Source organism: Balaenoptera ricei, chromosome 2 (assembly GCF_028023285.1).
Source record: "Balaenoptera ricei isolate mBalRic1 chromosome 2, mBalRic1.hap2, whole genome shotgun sequence".
Classification (NCBI taxonomy): Eukaryota; Metazoa; Chordata; class Mammalia; order Artiodactyla; family Balaenopteridae; genus Balaenoptera; species Balaenoptera ricei.
In genome coordinates, this window is record NC_082640.1 from 56,084,050 (window position 1) to 56,097,690 (window position 13,641).

Genomic DNA, 13,641 nt, shown 5'->3' on the forward strand with positions numbered 1-13,641 from the left:
GACTCTTAAGACCAGCAGGAGAACCTGCCCCCTCGCATTCCCTCAACAGCCATTCAGCAGGGACCCGGGTTTCACAGATAACACAGCTTATGTGCAGACACAGTCAACCCTCAGAAAGGAGCCCCTCCAATACTGGAGTCCTTGGTGGTGTTTGCATGCATGTCGGCGGGGGACGCTGGCCCTCATTCCTAACTGTCCTCTCCCCCTGAGAGAGGAAACGTGCTGAACCTCAGTTTCGATGACGAGACGGTAGAGTGTTCTCACTCATTTGGTCCAGATTTTCCAAGGAATGCATGCAAGGGTGTCATCATCAATCCAAGCACATGCTGGGACGCTGCAGAACACAACCGGAGTCTGCGCGGGACTCTGTACAGGAGCCATGAGCCTGGGCTACCCCAAAAGCCTGGAGAATCCACAGCCCTCAGGCCACTCAGCAAGGGGAACAATCAATCCACTCCTGCAACCATTGGGCCTGTCTGAGGAAAACCTAATATCTAATGGCACATCTTGGGGTGCTTTAATACCTACCATCCTGAGTTATCCACGAACACACTCAGGGACATGGGCCCGCCTCACTTTTTCCACTTCTTCTTAGCACCTCCAGTCATCAGAGCACACGAAGGTCTTGTTTGTGTCGACGGCCAGCCTTTCCCAGCAACTGCACCTGAGAAGTGGACAGAAATCACCGAGGCTTCATAAGTGGACCGGTGTCCTCACAGGACATGATCCATAAAAACATTTACCTGGCCTTGAGCTCTGAAACTGCTTCCCAAGGACCTCTAACCCTTACCGAGAATTGACTGCATGTCTGATAGTACGACTGCAGGAAGTTACGCACATATGTTGGCCGGTGTCTGAGAGGCTGTATGTGTGTGTTCACGCGTGTGGGCGTGTGTGACTGTGACTGCGCATGCGGACGTGCTTGTGGGTTCCTCTGTGTGCCGCTGCATACGCGTCTTGGTCTCTGTGTGTCCCTATGGCCCTGTGAAGAGGAGTCCAACAATAAAAGAAAGAGTTTATACACAGCACCCTGGTGAGACCCCTAACTGAAAGGAGAAAGAATCCTGTCAGCTTTAAGAGGCCGCAGACACACTTTGACCCCCAGGGGCTGTTGAAATAGTCCACGGACTCCCGCTCTCCTACAGCCACGCCTTCTGACCAAAACACAAAGCCTCGACGAGACCTGCCTCCGGGCCTTGGCTGTGACATCGACATGCACCTCGAGACTCTGTCAGCTACCAGTATATCTGATGGGCATTTGGGGTCACTCGCAGCACTTCCGGAAGCAAGGGAACTCCCATGGTCGGGCCGACACCGACCGGCAGCTGTCTGCTGCCAAGATGCAGTCTGAAAACACTCAAGGGGCTAACGAACGTGGGCCCACGTGCCACTTCTCGCCAACTAGGCCTAATCACTTTCCATTGACCCGTGGGAATGCCCACCACAGGAAGTGGTGGGCTTCAGCCACCATGACCCATGTCGGATCCCCACGGCGGAAACTAGTCCACATTCCCAGCCACGTCTCAGGCAGCTCCCATCTTGAATGTTCACGGCCCTGACCCCTAAGGAAACGCTCAAACCCTTGAAAGCCTCGTCCTACATGCCCTCCTCCAGCCCACAGGGCGACACGACCCTACTGGAAACCACAAACATCTTCAGAACACGGGAACACTGAACACCAGGGAAGACAGACCGCAAGCCTGTCTCCTTGGTTGATGCTGATCCCACACCATGCATCCTGGAAATTCTCCACTGCCACAGTGACACTACTGAGTAACTCACAGTGATCAAAGGCATGGTCCCCGAGGACCACAGACAGACTTTCAAAGGAAGACCTCTGCCATGCGAGGGAACTTGGAAGCCTGAAAGGGAACAGTGGCTGGCCACGGCAGCACAGCAGGCATGGCAATGGGGCCCCCATCTCTGCCCCACCAATGGACTGCTCCAGATAAACCTCTGGCTGTTCGAAAGGCCTGCGTGCTACACCGGCCGGTCGCGTCATTCCCCCACGGGAGAAACAGTTTCGCTTTACACATTGCCAAACAAGGGAACAAAGCGGCCAAAGGGGATGTTCGCATAACTCAACTACCTGCAAGGAGGCCGGCACAGACGCCTCACCATGTCGATCTTCTCTACTTCCCGCAAGACACCCTTTGGGTGTCATTCCTCGGGCAACGGGATCGCAACTCTACACAGCTTACCTTCCTCAACTCACTCACTTGAACTGCCAAAGCCATCCGCTCCATAGGCAGCTTATGCCAGCCCATCACGAACAAGACACATTCTTGGGAAGCCGAGGCCAGCGCCTGCAACCCAATGATGACAACCCATCCCACGACATCACACAGGACCTTTCCTCATGATACCTTACCTTTCTCTCCAGGCCAGCAGCCACCACCCAGGCTGAAATGCTTCACTCGATCCACACCCCACTCCACGAAGATCCACTTAGCGCCAACAGTGTGCCGGCAAGTTCAGCAGAGGAGCTGACAGGGGCAGCACTGAGGCCTAAACCATCAGCCCCCTTCCGCCATCGCCCACCTCCAGCCCACGCCCGCCCACTGCTCCAGCCACGCGGGGCAGTCAAGAACCTCACTGCATGAAACACAACAACAGAGAGGGCCACAGGCCTGGCCTGAGGCTCCAGGCTCCAACCAGGGAAGCTTGCTCATGTTGGCTTCCATAATCAACCTCGGAAGCGGCATGCACAAAGTGTGATCCTGTCCAAAAATCACCTCTCCAAGCTGCAAGCTTACTGGGTCTATACCAGAACACACTCCGACCCTGAAGACTAGCAGGAAAGCCTGCCCTCTTGCATTCCCTCAACGGCCTTTTAGCAGGGACCGGGGATTCATAGATGACCCAGCTTATGGGCAGACATGGTCGACCCTCAGACAGGAGCCCCTCCAATACTGGAGTCCTTGGTGGTGTTTGCATGCATGTCGGCGGGGGACGCTGGCCCTCATTCCTAACTGTCCTCTCCCCCTGAGAGAGGAAACGTGCTGAACCTCAGTTTCGATGACGAGACGGTAGAGTGTTCTCACTCATTTGGTTCAGATTTTCCAAGGAATGCATGCAAGGGTGTCATCATCAATCCAAGCACATGCTGGGACGCTGCAGAACACAACCGGAGTCTGCGCGGGACTCTGTTCAGGAGCCATGAGCCTGGGCTACCCCAAAAGCCTGGAGAATCCACAGCCCTCAGGCCACTCAGCAAGGGGAACAATCAATCCACTCTTGCAACCATTGGGCCTGTCTGAGGAAAACCTAATATCTAATGGCACATCTTGGGGTGCTTTAATACCTACCATCCTGAGTTATCCACGAACACACTCAGGGTCATGGGCCCGCCTCACTTTTTCCACTTCTTCTTAGCACCTCCAGTCATCAGAGCACACGAAGGTCTTGTTTGTGTCGACGGCCAGCCTTTCCCAGCAGCTGCACCTGAGAAGTGGACAGAAATCACCGAGGCTTCATAAGTGGACCGGTGTCCTCACAGGACATGATCCATAAAAACAGTTACCTGGCCTTGAGCTCTGAAACTGCTTCCCAAGGACCTCTAACCCTTACCGAGAATTGACTGCATGTCTGATAGTACGACTGCAGGAAGTTACGCACATATGTTGGCCGGTGTCTGAGAGGCTGTATGTGTGTGTTCACGCGTGTGGGCGTGTGTGACTGTGACTGCGCATGCGGACGTGCTTGTGGGTTCCTCTGTGTGCCGCTGCATACGCGTCTTGGTCTCTGTGTGTCCCTATGGCCCTGTGAAGAGGAGTCCAACAATAAAAGAAAGAGTTTATACACAGCACCCTGGTGAGACCCCTAACTGAAAGGAGAAAGAATCCTGTCAGCTTTAAGAGGCCGCAGACACACTTTGACCCCCAGGGGCTGTTGAAATAGTCCACGGACTCCCGCTCTCCTACAGCCACGCCTTCTGACCAAAACACAAAGCCTCGACGAGACCTGCCTCCGGGCCTTGGCTGTGACATCGACATGCACCTCGAGACTCTGTCAGCTACCAGTATATCTGATGGGTATTTGGGGTCACTCGCAGCACTTCCGGAAGCAAGGGAACTCCCATGGTCGGGCCAACACCGACCGGCAGCTGTCTGCTGCCAAGATGCAGTCTGAAAACACTCAAGGGGCTAACGAACGTGGGCCCACGTGCCACTTCTCGCCAACTAGGCCTAATCACTTTCCATTGACCCGTGGGAATGCCCACCACAGGAAGCGGTGGGCTTCAGCCACCATGACCCATGTCGGATCCCCACGGCGGAAACTAGTCCACATTCCCAGCCACGTCTCAGGCAGCTCCCATCTTGAATGTTCACGGCCCTGACCCCTAAGGAAACGCTCAAACCCTTGAAAGCCTCGTCCTACATGCCCTCCTCCAGCCCACAGGGCGACACGACCCTACTGGAAACCACAAACATCTTCAGAACACGGGAACACTGAACACCAGGGAAGACAGACCGCAAGCCTGTCTCCTTGGTTGATGCTGATCCCACACCATGCATCCTGGAAATTCTCCACTGCCACAGTGACACTACCGAGTAACTCACAGTGATCAAAGGCATGGTCCCCGAGGACCACAGACAGACTTTCAAAGGAAGACCTCTGCCATGCGAGGGAACTTGGAAGCCTGAAAGGGAACAGTGGCTGGCCACGGCAGCACAGCAGGCATGGCAATGGGGCCCCCATCTCTGCCCCACCAATGGACTGCTCCAGATAAACCTCTGGCTGTTCGAAAGGCCTGTGTGCTACACCGGCCGGTCGCGTCATTCCCCCACGGGAGAAACACTTTCGCTTTACACATTGCCAAACAAGGGAACAAAGCGGCCAAAGGGGATGTTCGCATAACTCAACTACCTGCAAGGAGGCCGGCACAGACGCCTCACCATGTCGATCTTCTCTACTTCCCGCAAGACACCCTTTGGGTGTCATTCCTCGGGCAACGGGATCGCAACTCTACACAGCTTACCTACCTCAACTCACCCACTTGAACTGCCAAAGCCATCCGCTCCATAGGCAGCTTATGCCAGCCCATCACGAACAAGACACATTCTTGGGAAGCCGAGGCCAGCGCCTGCAACCCAATGATGACAACCCATCCCACGACATCACACAGGACCTTTCCTCATGATACCTTACCTTTCTCTCCAGGCCAGCAGACACCACCCAGGCTGAAATGCTTCACTCGATCCACACCCCACTTCACGAAGATCCACTTAGCACCAACAGTGTGCCGGCAACTTCAGCAGAGGAGCTGACAGGGGCAGCACTGAGGCCTAAACCATCAGCCCCTTTCCGCCATCGCCCAACTCCAGCCCACGCCCGCCCACTGCTCCAGCCACAAGGGGCAGTCAAGAACCTCACTGCACGAAACACAACAACAGAGAGGGCCACAGGCCTGGCCTGAGGCTCCAGGCTCCAACCAGGGAAGCTTGCTCATGTTGGCTTCCATAATCAACCTCGGAAGCGGCATGCACAAAGTGTGATCCTGTCCAAAAATCACCTCTCCAAGCTGCAAGCTTACTGGGTCTCTACCAGAACACACTCCGACCCTGAAGACTAGCAGGAAAGCCTGCCCTCTTGCATTCCCTCAACGGCCTTTTAGCAGGGACCGGGGATTCATAGATGACCCAGCTTATGGGCAGACATGGTCGACCCTCAGACAGAAGCCCCTCCAATGCTGGAGCCCTTAGTGGGGTTTGCATGCCTGTCAGCAGGGGACGTTGGCCCTCACTCCTAACTGTCCCATACTCCCGAGACAGGAAACGTGCTGGACCTCACTTTCGATGAGGAGACGGTAGAGCGTTCTCACTCATTTTGTTCAGATTTTCCAAGGAATGCATACAAGGGTGTCATCATCGATCCAAGCACATGCTGGGAGGCTGCAGAACACAAAAGGGAAGGCCGTGGGTCTCTGCAGAGGAGCCATGACCTGGAAGTACTCTAACTGCCTGGGGAATCCACAGTCCTCAGGCCACTCAGCAAGACCAACAATCAATCCACTCTTGCAACCATTGGGCCCATCTGTGGAAATCCTAATATCCAATGGCACATCTTAGTATGGGTGAATGCCTACCGTCCTGAGCTATCCACAGCCTTGCTCGGCAACGTGCACCCGCCCCACTTTGTCCAGTTCTCCTTAGCATATCCAGTCATCAGACAACGCGAAGGTCTTCTTCCCTTTGCCGACAGCCAGCCTTACTCTGCAACTGCACCTGAGAAGTGGACAGAAATCAGGCAGGTTTCTGAATTGCACAAGGGTCCTCAGAGAACATGATTTTTGGGAACACTTAACCTGGGCGTGAGCCTAGAACCTGCTTCCCAAGTACCACTGTCCCTTACCGAAAACTGATTGTGTGTCTCACAGCACGACTGAAGGAAGTTACGCACGTACATTGCTCGGTGTGTGAGACGCTGTATGTGTGTATTCACACGTGTGGGCGTGTGTGACTGTGACTGTGCACGAGGATGCGTTTGTGGATACCTGTGGGTGCCGCTAAATATGCGTCTTGGTCTCTGGGTGTCCCTGTGGCCCTCTGCAGACGCTTCTAACAGTAAACGTCATAGTTTATACACAGCACCCTGGTTGGACCCCCAAGTGAAAGGAGAAAGACCCCTGTCAGCTTCATGAGGCCGCATGCGAACTTTGAACCCCAGGCTGTCAAAATAGGCCACAGACTCCCGCTCTCCCACAGCCACGCCTTCTGACCAAAGCACAAAGACTGGACGAGACCTCCCTCCCGGCCGTGGGTGTCACACCTATGTGGACCTGGAGATCCTGCCACCTACCACCACATCTGATGTGCCCTTGGGGTCACTCCCAGTGCTCCCGGAAGCAAGGTAACCTCCCATGGGCAGGCTGACACCGACCTGCAGTTGCCGACAGGCAAGATGCAGCCTGGCACTTCTCAAGGGGTTAACGGACTTTGGCCCAAGTGCCTCGTGTCGCCAACTAGACCAAATCACTTCCCATGACCCCGTGGGAATGCCCTCAATGGGAAGTGTTGGGCTTCAGCAACCATGACACAGGTTGGAACCCCACAGCGGAAATTAGGCCACCTTCCCGGCCACGTATAGGCAAGCTTCCAACTGGTAGGCTTTGCGGCCCTGACCACTGAGGAAACGCTCAAACGCTACACAGCCTCGTCCTAAGTGCCCTCCTCCTGCCTGCAGGGCGACTCGACTCTACTTGAAGCCACAGACATCATGTGAACACGGAGACACTGAACAGCAGGGAAGACACACCGCAAGCCTGTCTGCTTTGATGATGCCCACCCCACCCCATGCATCCTGGCAATTCTCCACTGCCACGGCGACACTACCGAGGCACTCACAGTGATCAAAGGCACTGTCCCCGAGGACCACAGACAGACTTTCAACGGAAAACCTTTGCCACACGAGGGGACCTGGAAACTTGAAAGGGCACAGTGGCTGTCCACGACAGTGCGCCTGGCGTCGCAACAGTGCCCCCACCTCTGTCCCCCCAACGGACTGCTCCAGGTAAACCTCTGGCTGTTCGCAAGCCGAGTCATGCCCCCCCGGGAGAAGCACTTTCGCTTTGCACATTCCCAAACAAGGGAACAAAGCAGCCAAAGGGGATGTTCGCATAACTAAACATCCTCCAAGGAGGCCAGCAGAGACGCGTCACCATGTCAATCTTCTTTACGTCTCGCAAGACACCCTTTGGGTGTCTTTCCTCTGGCAATGGGATTCCAACTCTACACAGGTTACCTACCTCACCTCATCCACTTGAACTGCCAAAGCCATCCCCTCCATAGGCAGCTGATGCCAGCCCATCACGAACATGACACATCCTTGGGAAGCTGAGGCCAGCACCTGCAACCCAGTTATGATAGCCTATTCCACGACATCACAAAGGACATGTCCTCATCTTCCCTTCCCTTCCTGTACGGGCCATCAGTGATCCACGCAGGTTTAAATTCAGCACTCATTCCTCTCCCCACTCCACGATGACCCACTTGGCATCAACACTGTGCCGGGAGTTAAAGTAGAGAAGCAAACAAGGGCAGCAGCGAGGCCTAATCCATCAGCCCCTTTCCGCCGATGCCCAACCGAGCTCACCCCCGCCCATTGCTCCAGCCTCACTAGGCACTCAAGAAGCTCACCGTGAAAAACGCAAGAACAGGGAGGGCCACAGGCCTGGCCTGAGGTTCCAGGCACCAACCAGGGACGCTTGCTCATTTTGGCTTCCAGAATCAACCCCCAAAATGGCATGCACGAAGCGTGATCCTGGCCAAAACTCACCTCCCAACTGCAAGCTAACTGGGCCTAGACCAGCACACACTCTGACTCTTAAGACCAGCAGGAGAACCTGCCCCCTCGCATTCCCTCAACAGCCATTCAGCAGGGACCCGGGTTTCACAGATAACACAGCTTATGTGCAGACACAGTCAACCCTCAGAAAGGAGCCCCTCCAATACCGGAGTCCTTGGTGGTGTTTGCATGCATGTCGGCGGGGGACGCTGGCCCTCATTCCTAACTGTCCTCTCCCCCTGAGAGAGGAAACGTGCTGAACCTCAGTTTCGATGACGAGACGGTAGAGTGTTCTCACTCATTTGGTCCAGATTTTCCAAGGAATGCATGCAAGGGTGTCATCATCAATCCAAGCACATGCTGGGACGCTGCAGAACACAACCGGAGTCTGCGCGGGACTCTGTACAGGAGCCATGAGCCTGGGCTACCCCAAAAGCCTGGAGAATCCACAGCCCTCAGGCCACTCAGCAAGGGGAACAATCAATCCACTCCTGCAACCATTGGGCCTGTCTGAGGAAAACCTAATATCTAATGGCACATCTTGGGGTGCTTTAATACCTACCATCCTGAGTTATCCACGAACACACTCAGGGACATGGGCCCGCCTCACTTTTTCCACTTCTTCTTAGCACCTCCAGTCATCAGAGCACACGAAGGTCTTGTTTGTGTCGACGGCCAGCCTTTCCCAGCAACTGCACCTGAGAAGTGGACAGAAATCACCGAGGCTTCATAAGTGGACCGGTGTCCTCACAGGACATGATCCATAAAAACATTTACCTGGCCTTGAGCTCTGAAACTGCTTCCCAAGGACCTCTAACCCTTACCGAGAATTGACTGCATGTCTGATAGTACGACTGCAGGAAGTTACGCACATATGTTGGCCGGTGTCTGAGAGGCTGTATGTGTGTGTTCACGCGTGTGGGCGTGTGTGACTGTGACTGCGCATGCGGACGTGCTTGTGGGTTCCTCTGTGTGCCGCTGCATACGCGTCTTGGTCTCTGTGTGTCCCTATGGCCCTGTGAAGAGGAGTCCAACAATAAAAGAAAGAGTTTATACACAGCACCCTGGTGAGACCCCTAACTGAAAGGAGAAAGAATCCTGTCAGCTTTAAGAGGCCGCAGACACACTTTGACCCCCAGGGGCTGTTGAAATAGTCCACGGACTCCCGCTCTCCTACAGCCACGCCTTCTGACCAAAACACAAAGCCTCGACGAGACCTGCCTCCGGGCCTTGGCTGTGACATCGACATGCACCTCGAGACTCTGTCAGCTACCAGTATATCTGATGGGCATTTGGGGTCACTCGCAGCACTTCCGGAAGCAAGGGAACTCCCATGGTCGGGCCGACACCGACCGGCAGCTGTCTGCTGCCAAGATGCAGTCTGAAAACACTCAAGGGGCTAACGAACGTGGGCCCACGTGCCACTTCTCGCCAACTAGGCCTAATCACTTTCCATTGACCCGTGGGAATGCCCACCACAGGAAGTGGTGGGCTTCAGCCACCATGACCCATGTCGGATCCCCACGGCGGAAACTAGTCCACATTCCCAGCCACGTCTCAGGCAGCTCCCATCTTGAATGTTCACGGCCCTGACCCCTAAGGAAACGCTCAAACCCTTGAAAGCCTCGTCCTACATGCCCTCCTCCAGCCCACAGGGCGACACGACCCTACTGGAAACCACAAACATCTTCAGAACACGGGAACACTGAACACCAGGGAAGACAGACCGCAAGCCTGTCTCCTTGGTTGATGCTGATCCCACACCATGCATCCTGGAAATTCTCCACTGCCACAGTGACACTACCGAGTAACTCACAGTGATCAAAGGCATGGTCCCCGAGGACCACAGACAGACTTTCAAAGGAAGACCTCTGCCATGCGAGGGAACTTGGAAGCCTGAAAGGGAACAGTGGCTGGCCACGGCAGCACAGCAGGCATGGCAATGGGGCCCCCATCTCTGCCCCACCAATGGACTGCTCCAGATAAACCTCTGGCTGTTCGAAAGGCCTGTGTGCTACAGCGGCCGGTCGCGTCATTCCCCCACGGGAGAAACACTTTCGCTTTACACATTGCCAAACAAGGGAACAAAGCGGCCAAAGGGGATGTTCGCATAACTCAACTACCTGCAAGGAGGCCGGCACAGACGCCTCACCATGTCGATCTTCTCTACTTCCCGCAAGACACCCTTTGGGTGTCATTCCTCGGGCAACGGGATCGCAACTCTACACAGCTTACCTTCCTCAACTCACTCACTTGAACTGCCAAAGCCATCCGCTCCATAGGCAGCTTATGCCAGCCCATCACGAACAAGACACATTCTTGGGAAGCCGAGGCCAGCGCCTGCAACCCAATGATGACAACCCATCCCACGACATCACACAGGACCTTTCCTCATGATACCTTACCTTTCTCTCCAGGCCAGCAGCCACCACCCAGGCTGAAATGCTTCACTCGATCCACACCCCACTCCACGAAGATCCACTTAGCGCCAACAGTGTGCCGGCAAGTTCAGCAGAGGAGCTGACAGGGGCAGCACTGAGGCCTAAACCATCAGCCCCCTTCCGCCATCGCCCAACTCCAGCCCACGCCCGCCCACTGCTCCAGCCACGCGGGGCAGTCAAGAACCTCACTGCACGAAACACAACAACAGAGAGGGCCACAGGCCTGGCCTGAGGCTCCAGGCTCCAACCAGGGAAGCTTGCTCATGTTGGCTTCCATAATCAACCTCGGAAGCGGCATGCACAAAGTGTGATCCTGTCCAAAAATCACCTCTCCAAGCTGCAAGCTTACTGGGTCTCTACCAGAACACACTCCGACCCTGAAGACTAGCAGGAAAGCCTGCCCTCTTGCATTCCCTCAACGGCCTTTTAGCAGGGACCGGGGATTCATAGATGACCCAGCTTATGGGCAGACATGGTCGACCCTCAGACAGAAGCCCCTCCAATGCTGGAGCCCTTAGTGGGGTTTGCATGCCTGTCAGCAGGGGACGTTGGCCCTCACTCCTAACTGTCCCATACTCCCGAGACAGGAAACGTGCTGGACCTCACTTTCGATGAGGAGACGGTAGAGCGTTCTCACTCATTTTGTTCAGATTTTCCAAGGAATGCATACAAGGGTGTCATCATCGATCCAAGCACATGCTGGGAGGCTGCAGAACACAAAAGGGAAGGCCGTGGGTCTCTGCAGAGGAGCCATGACCTGGAAGTACTCTAACTGCCTGGGGAATCCACAGTCCTCAGGCCACTCAGCAAGACCAACAATCAATCCACTCTTGCAACCATTGGGCCCATCTGTGGAAATCCTAATATCCAATGGCACATCTTAGTATGGGTGAATGCCTACCGTCCTGAGCTATCCACAGCCTTGCTCGGCAACGTGCACCCGCCCCACTTTGTCCAGTTCTCCTTAGCATATCCAGTCATCAGACAACGCGAAGGTCTTCTTCCCTTTGCCGACAGCCAGCCTTACTCTGCAACTGCACCTGAGAAGTGGACAGAAATCAGGCAGGTTTCTGAATTGCACAAGGGTCCTCAGAGAACATGATTTTTGGGAACACTTAACCTGGGCGTGAGCCTAGAACCTGCTTCCCAAGTACCACTGTCCCTTACCGAAAACTGATTGTGTGTCTCACAGCACGACTGAAGGAAGTTACGCACGTACATTGCTCGGTGTGTGAGACGCTGTATGTGTGTATTCACACGTGTGGGCGTGTGTGACTGTGACTGTGCACGAGGATGCGTTTGTGGATACCTGTGGGTGCCGCTAAATATGCGTCTTGGTCTCTGGGTGTCCCTGTGGCCCTCTGCAGACGCTTCTAACAGTAAACGTCATAGTTTATACACAGCACCCTGGTTGGACCCCCAAGTGAAAGGAGAAAGACCCCTGTCAGCTTCATGAGGCCGCATGCGAACTTTGAACCCCAGGCTGTCAAAATAGGCCACAGACTCCCGCTCTCCCACAGCCACGCCTTCTGACCAAAGCACAAAGACTGGACGAGACCTCCCTCCCGGCCGTGGGTGTCACACCTATGTGGACCTGGAGATCCTGCCACCTACCACCACATCTGATGTGCCCTTGGGGTCACTCCCAGTGCTCCCGGAAGCAAGGTAACCTCCCATGGGCAGGCTGACACCGACCTGCAGTTGCCGACAGGCAAGATGCAGCCTGGCACTTCTCAAGGGGTTAACGGACTTTGGCCCAAGTGCCTCGTGTCGCCAACTAGACCAAATCACTTCCCATGACCCCGTGGGAATGCCCTCAATGGGAAGTGTTGGGCTTCAGCAACCATGACACAGGTTGGAACCCCACAGCGGAAATTAGGCCACCTTCCCGGCCACGTATAGGCAAGCTTCCAACTGGTAGGCTTTGCGGCCCTGACCACTGAGGAAACGCTCAAACGCTACACAGCCTCGTCCTAAGTGCCCTCCTCCTGCCTGCAGGGCGACTCGACTCTACTTGAAGCCACAGACATCATGTGAACACGGAGACACTGAACAGCAGGGAAGACACACCGCAAGCCTGTCTGCTTTGATGATGCCCACCCCACCCCATGCATCCTGGCAATTCTCCACTGCCACGGCGACACTACCGAGGCACTCACAGTGATCAAAGGCACTGTCCCCGAGGACCACAGACAGACTTTCAACGGAAAACCTTTGCCACACGAGGGGACCTGGAAACTTGAAAGGGCACAGTGGCTGTCCACGACAGTGCGCCTGGCGTCGCAACAGTGCCCCCACCTCTGTCCCCCCAACGGACTGCTCCAGGTAAACCTCTGGCTGTTCGCAAGCCGAGTCATGCCCCCCCGGGAGAAGCACTTTCGCTTTGCACATTCCCAAACAAGGGAACAAAGCAGCCAAAGGGGATGTTCGCATAACTAAACATCCTCCAAGGAGGCCAGCAGAGACGCGTCACCATGTCAATCTTCTTTACGTCTCGCAAGACACCCTTTGGGTGTCTTTCCTCTGGCAATGGGATTCCAACTCTACACAGGTTACCTACCTCACCTCATCCACTTGAACTGCCAAAGCCATCCCCTCCATAGGCAGCTGATGCCAGCCCATCACGAACATGACACATCCTTGGGAAGCTGAGGCCAGCACCTGCAACCCAGTTATGATAGCCTATTCCACGACATCACAAAGGACATGTCCTCATCTTCCCTTCCCTTCCTGTACGGGCCATCAGTGATCCACGCAGGTTTAAATTCAGCACTCATTCCTCTCCCCACTCCACGATGACCCACTTGGCATCAACACTGTGCCGGGAGTTAAAGTAGAGAAGCAAACAAGGGCAGCAGCGAGGCCTAATCCATCAGCCCCTTTCCGCCGATGCCCAACCGAGCTCACCCCCGCC

At 55.1% G+C, this 13,641-nt stretch overlaps 5 non-coding genes across 5 annotated transcripts; all 5 read right to left on the minus strand.

Moving 5' to 3' along the window:
* Positions 1-224: 224 nt before the first annotated feature.
* Positions 225-317, minus strand: LOC132361085 (small nucleolar RNA SNORD116). Its single transcript, XR_009501398.1, has one exon. It is a non-coding gene; the product is annotated as a small nucleolar RNA SNORD116 (small nucleolar RNA).
* A 2,687-nt stretch (positions 318-3,004) lies between these two features.
* On the minus strand, positions 3,005-3,097 carry LOC132361004 (small nucleolar RNA SNORD116). Its single transcript, XR_009501321.1, has one exon. It is a non-coding gene; the product is annotated as a small nucleolar RNA SNORD116 (small nucleolar RNA).
* Positions 3,098-5,784: 2,687 nt separating this feature from the next.
* LOC132361806 (small nucleolar RNA SNORD116) lies at positions 5,785-5,877 on the minus strand. The gene has a single exon (XR_009502073.1). It is a non-coding gene; the product is annotated as a small nucleolar RNA SNORD116 (small nucleolar RNA).
* Positions 5,878-8,544: 2,667 nt separating this feature from the next.
* LOC132361086 (small nucleolar RNA SNORD116) lies at positions 8,545-8,637 on the minus strand. The gene has a single exon (XR_009501399.1). It is a non-coding gene; the product is annotated as a small nucleolar RNA SNORD116 (small nucleolar RNA).
* Positions 8,638-11,324: 2,687 nt separating this feature from the next.
* LOC132361807 (small nucleolar RNA SNORD116) lies at positions 11,325-11,417 on the minus strand. Its single transcript, XR_009502074.1, has one exon. It is a non-coding gene; the product is annotated as a small nucleolar RNA SNORD116 (small nucleolar RNA).
* Positions 11,418-13,641: the final 2,224 nt, after the last annotated feature.